The sequence below is a fragment of the Physeter macrocephalus genome, chromosome 19 (genome assembly GCF_002837175.3).
Source record: "Physeter macrocephalus isolate SW-GA chromosome 19, ASM283717v5, whole genome shotgun sequence".
In the NCBI taxonomy this organism is placed as follows: Eukaryota; Metazoa; Chordata; class Mammalia; order Artiodactyla; family Physeteridae; genus Physeter; species Physeter macrocephalus.
In genome coordinates this window covers 76,984,331-76,990,828 of record NC_041232.1, presented here as the reverse complement: position 1 = coordinate 76,990,828, position 6,498 = coordinate 76,984,331, and positions in this window count along the sequence as shown.

Genomic DNA, 6,498 nt, shown 5'->3' with positions numbered 1-6,498 from the left:
TCTAGAGTCAGGAAGAAGCCTGTCTAAAGTTTGGTGAAGCTGAGGGGCACTTTAAGGTCCTCTTGCTCATTAAGACTGGTCATGGCCATGTATACACTACCAAATGCAAAATAGATAGCTAGTGGGAAGCAGCCGCATGGCACAGGGAGATCAGCTCGGTGCTTTGTGACCACCTAGAGGGGTGGGATAGGGACGGTGGGAGGGAGATGCAAGAGGGAGGAGATATGGGAACATATGTATATGTATAGCTGATTCACTTTGTTATACAGCAGAAACTCAAACACCATTGTAAAGCAATTATACTCCAATAAAGATGTAAAGAAAGAAAAAAAAAAGACTGGTCATGGCTAAGAGAAGCATGTACCCCATTTTGCTCATTTTTTTAGTGTACTCATTGATCTGATTAGAGTATATTAGTGGCAGAGAGCGCTAGGGACTTTGGGGTCTCACTGGGAGACCATGGCTGCCTCTGAAAAATCCCTTTCCAGCTCCCCTTCTACCTAACCACAGTGTGCTTCAGATTCTCTTTCTCTTTAGCTATCTCCAATTGGCTGTAAGGCAGTGCCAGTACCTCTGTATTCAGATACAATTCTTGTTCTCAAGATCTAGATAAGTTTAACTTCTGTTTAATGTGATTTCTTGAATACTGGACGTCTTTCAGGAAATAACAAATATTGTTCTTCCAGTTTGTAACACAGCTCAATTATCAATATAAGCAAGAAATGATGAGGAGAGGGACTTTCCTGGCAGTCCAGTGGGTAAGACTCCGCACTCCCAATGCGGGGGGCCTGTCCGCACTCCCAAAGCAGGGGGCCTAGGTTTGATTCCTGGTCGGAACTAGATGCCACATGTATGCCACAACTAAGACCTGCTGCAGCTAAAATAAACAAACAAACAAATAAGTAAATAAATATATTTTTTTAATGATGAGGATAATACAAAGAGAGGCCAATTTGTACTTTTGAGGAACTTAATGCTTGGTGTGAGAACTCGTATAGTAGAGTAGTATAAACACATATGAAGTTATATAGATAAAATATTTTAAAGAGCTGAATATAAAAATATACAGAACTTGTTTTATATCAAAAATTAGTGGGGATTTATTTTTATTTTTAGTATTATAATATCTACTGCAGACTAAGAAATTGGTAAGCTGTCACATGCCTACAATAGCTTAATTTTTTGTTTCAAAAAACCAAGAGGAAAAACTTAGTAGAACAATGGCTGGGAACTGGGCTTCTCGGACAAAATTCACAACACAAACGATTTAGCAAAAGTTTTAGGCTTCCACAAAGTTGTTTGCTGGAGTCAGATAGTCAATGACAGATTGGTTGAGTCTCAGACTAGCTGCACACAGAAAGATCTAATCAAGATGAGAAAAGCAGTGGGATAGAGACTCAAGCCACTGCATTTCCTCAAATCACTGGAAATTAAATTATTCCCAGCTGTATCTCTGTAGATATCTCAGTAAAAGATAAAACATGTTTCTCCTTAAATAAATGACACCTCCTATGATTGTCTAGACCATTTTAAACCATTGAAGGGTCTCAAAAAACAAAAAAAAGTTAAGGTTAACCTTCAAAATAGTCAAGTTTTATGCTTCTGACCCAAACTATATAAGACATTGTGAACATCTGCTGTACATAGTATACTGAGGGATTAAGCTAAGTATGTGTTCCTCACCATTCATGTCTTACATATCATGTGTATAGTATATAGTATAGCATCATGTATACATATATGTTTGTGTTGTATACATAATGTAGAACTGTACTTCCAAATTTTGCATACGTATTCTATGTTTGGTAGCCGTCTAATTTTTATTCGAACATAGTAAAATTTTGATCTTCATTGAGAGTGATATAACTTGTTTTTGCTGACTAGTGTGTCTGCTTTGTGTTTTACACAGACTAAAAGTCAAGGAGAAGAAAGCTGCTAGATGGAAGCTGAATGCTTTCAGCCTCACGGGCACCAGAGAAACATGATTTAAATCTCTCCAGATACTGCTATTGTGCACTCCTGCTCTTATGTTTATTATTTAGCAAGCAAGGGTACTTATTACCTAAGAGATACTTTATACCTGGTCATAACTAGTGAGAGCTAATTCAGTTATCTCCATCCTAAGAATTAATATCTTCATTTTTTAGGTTGAAAATTATCCAAAATTATTTTGCTAAAATTAGTTCAAATTTTGTTGTTGTTGTTTGTTTGTTTTTAAATTGGCAGTCAAACTAATTCAGACTTTTTATCATTTTTAGGGACATTCTTCTTTCTTTTGAATATAGTCAAATATTTTCATTATTTTGATTACCAGATAGTTTATTTCTTTTGAAAATAATCAGATGTTTTAGTAAATAAATAGCTCTAAGGTACGTTGCTGTATCAGGGATGGTAGGGTGGAGTGTGATATAGACGAGGGTAAGAATTCAACAGTGCACGATTCCTTCTCCTTGTTCCAGAAAATTCTAGTTTACTAAATTTGTCTTATATGTCCACAATATCCTGTGTTTGCATATTAGATTGAGTTAAAGATGTAGTGTTGATAACCGAGCCCTTACATCAGTGTAACAAAATCTGAAGTAATCATATTAGACTAAGAAAATTAGGAGTTAGGTTAACTACTTTTCAATGTTTTAACCAAATATAATAGCCATACATTTCATTTGATATAAAAAATTGTTATTTTAAAGATGGGTTAATATAAAACCATGATTGACTCAAGATAACAAAAATGAGGTATTCTCCACAAAATATGGGTATAAAAAATGACATGGAAGCATATCAAATTTAATGGAAATTTAGCAGTAAAATATATATAAACAGTAAATTTTTTGTTGCATATCAAAGAATCTCCTTCTAGTTTTAAAAATATTAACCAATTGTTTGAAATACTGTAAAGCCCAGAATCTTGATGAGTATTTTTACTTAACAGAATTGTGATGAAAACCAATTTTCGTGCTCACAAACTCGGTAACATTTTAACAGAATCTGATTAATATAGCTCTTTACTGAGCTCTGTTTTCAAAATACTGGGAAAAAAATCACATACATTTTAGATTTTTGTTTGTTTCTCTGAAGGCTAGAAATGACACACATGCAGACAATGTAACTGAGAAAGATGTTAGAATGGGAAAGACAAGACACAGGGTAATAGGAAAAGGGCTTTTGTACCCATGATAGATCAACTAATGAAATACGTTACTTGAAAATCTTGCTGAGAACTGATACAACTTTTTTTGTGTGTGTGATTTTTGAGAGCAGTTTTCTTTGACAGAACATCTTCCATTGTTATGATTCAGCATCCTTTTCTAATGCATTGCTGTGCTGGCCTTGTACGGTACTCTGAGACATTCAAATAATTCATTATTGAGAAGATACTCTATGGAATTAAAACCATTTTGCCTAAAAAATAAACCTCTGAAACAAACTAGCATCTACAAACAACCCCATTTAATACACAAAAAAGTGGTGAGAGAGAAATTGGGAAATTTGCAGGACATAAGATCACAATATTTCTCAGCTATTAAAAAGAATGAAATAATGCCATTTGCAGCAAAATGGACGGACCTAGAGACTGTCATACTGAATGAAGTAAGTCAGGAAGAGAAAGACAAATATTGTACGATACCACTTATATGCAGAATCTATTTAAAAATGATACAAATGAACTTCTTTACAAAACAGAAACAGACTCACAGACTTAGAGAACAAACTTATGGCTACCAGGAGGGAGGGATGGGGGACGGATTAAATAAAAAGAGTTATTGTAACTCATAACTGATACTATACCCCGAATCCTGAGTGATAATTTTCCGCATACTTTTAAGCGATGGTCAGTCAGATATGGCCACAAAAGAGATGGTGGAAAGGCTCAGGAGAACCAAGTTTATTATATTCCCAGATCCTAGAGATGGGAGGCATGCACCTGCAGGGCCATATAGGAAAGATACCAGGGTAGTCAAGTAGCAGAGGACAGTAGGAGGGGGAGCCCTTATTGGGGTTTCCTAGGGGAAAGCGGGGCACCGTAAATGGTGAGGATTAGCTAGCTGGAATAATTTTGGTGGCTCTAAGCTATAGGGTTGGTCCCTAGTTGCCTGGTACCTGACCCAGGCTGATAAAGGCAGAGGAATATTGTCTCTGGGGCGTGGGTGTGGAGGTGATCTGGCTCTAGACTGGTTAGTTTGCATATTAAAGACGTGCTCTGGCTGGGCTTTTTAAGAATCTGTAAGAATTGGCTAATCCCAAGAGATGGAGGGAGACTCTTTCCAGCAAGAAAATTTCTTTTTTAAGATGTCAAAATGGTATAATATACAGAGAATTAAAAAATATATAGACAGTACAAATAATAATGATAACAACACCTACATATTTAGGTTCATCTGTCTTATATTTCAGTCTTCCAACTCATCTCACCATTAATTAGCATCAGGGTATTGAGTAGAGTTCCCTGTGTATACAGTAGGTCTTTGTTGGTTACCTCTCTTATATATAGTAGTATGTGTATGTTCATCCCATCTGAATCACTTTGCTGTACACCTGAAACTTACACAACATTGTAAATCAACTATACTCCAATAAAAATTTAAAACAGACAAACAAAAAAAGTGGTCCTACTTTCAGAGGACTGTGGTCTTACCTGAAAGAGAGAACAGATATAATTAAAAACACATACTTTCTCAAATTATGATTGCATTAGTCTTAGAAAGTATACTCCATCGTCCCGTTTTAATACTCCTATGATGAAGTTCAAAGGAATATTCACTGACCACGGAAAGACCAGGAAAAGCAGATTGGTCATGATATTGCTCTATGTTTTTATGACTTCTAGTTTGTTTTAACCCTGTGGCAGTTTTCAGCATTAACTTGGAGTGAAGATGTGTTGCTTGTATACCATGCATTTTGTCCATACCCTTATTTAAACTGTATCACAATAGTATTCTACACAATTATATTTTAGAAGTGGAACAAAATGTAAATATGGTATGTTCCCTTTTCCAAACTCATATGATCACCCAATGTCATTGTTAAGATGTAAGCTACATTAGCAAATAGATTTATTTTGACCACCATGACATATCTACCATCAAATAGATTAAGCATATTTAATTGAAAGACTTTAAATTAGAGTAAATTAAACTTATAAAACTAAAACTTTAAATAGTGTTAACAAAAGGAATCTATGATTAATAGTTAAGAGTTCTGGCAACTCTATACATTGGAAAATGTTGGATGAGAGTTATATTGAAATCCTGGAATAAAACAGTGAATCTATATAATTTAAGTCAGATTTTGTATCCCTTGAAGGCACAGTACATAATTTATTTATCTTTGCCTAATGTATGGCATAGTATTTGGCTGATAATGTGCCTAATAAATTGTGAAATTGATAGAATTATATGATATAATGGGGTGTAATCTATTTCATCTTTCTTAATTCTTCTATTGCCTGGAAGAACAGAGCTTAGTTTTATACACAATTTTGCCAGCTTTTCTTACTCTGAGTTTTCTCATGTACTTATTTTCTTAATTTTCTTTCACTACCATCCTCATTCGCTCTTTTCTTTTTTGTTTGATGACTTGTACTGCAAGAGTGCTCAAGTGTTTTAGAAGTAGTAAAGATAAATATTTTTTAAATGTATACATTTCAGTTTAATGTACATTGAAATTGTTTTGGTTAAGAAATATAGTTTAACCTGTCAATTTGTATGCCAACTTTACTGTCATCCCTACTGACATAGATATGATTCACAAAAGAAGGACCACCAAAATTTTGAAGGTTAAAATTAATATTACTTTCAGAAAAGAATATAATGCATCTATTTCCTTTTATCTATTAGGCACTTAGTACATGTGAGAAATGATTTTTAAAAATCTCTTCAAAATTGTATTTTCCTGACTGCCAGTGTTGAAATAGAATGAAATTAGGATACATGATAAACTTATTATTTACGTGAATTAGCCTTCAAAAAGGTAAATTTTATACATTTCTATTTTGATATCACATTGTGATGAGGTCCAGTTTTCTACTCTCAAAATCCGAGCTTAATTTTGAGGTTTCTGCCCATACTTCTGTGACACACCAATGTCAGTCTTCCACTGCCTTCACAGCTGTAAGAGAGCCCTCCATGTAGGCTGTGTAATTTTCCAGTGCTTTGAAATGAAAATAAATAGGTATATTGTCCCTGATGATCACTTCAGCAGTCTCTGTTAAAGAGGAAACCAAAGTAGTTAAAGATTTAAATGGTATCTGAAGACTTGGAGAACTTAACATACCTCATTGCCGCTGCTTTGAAATTCATATATAATTGTTGCATTGACATAAGAATGCTTATAAAATTATTCACCTTCCTACTTTCAAATATTGAGAATTAGTTCCATTTTTTAGGAACTAGTTTTTACTCCACAAGTAAAAAAAAAAAAAACACAATTACAAAATGCATGAAAAAGTGCCATATTCCATATTCTCCGAGTCTTCCTCCTATATTCCCTAGAGACATC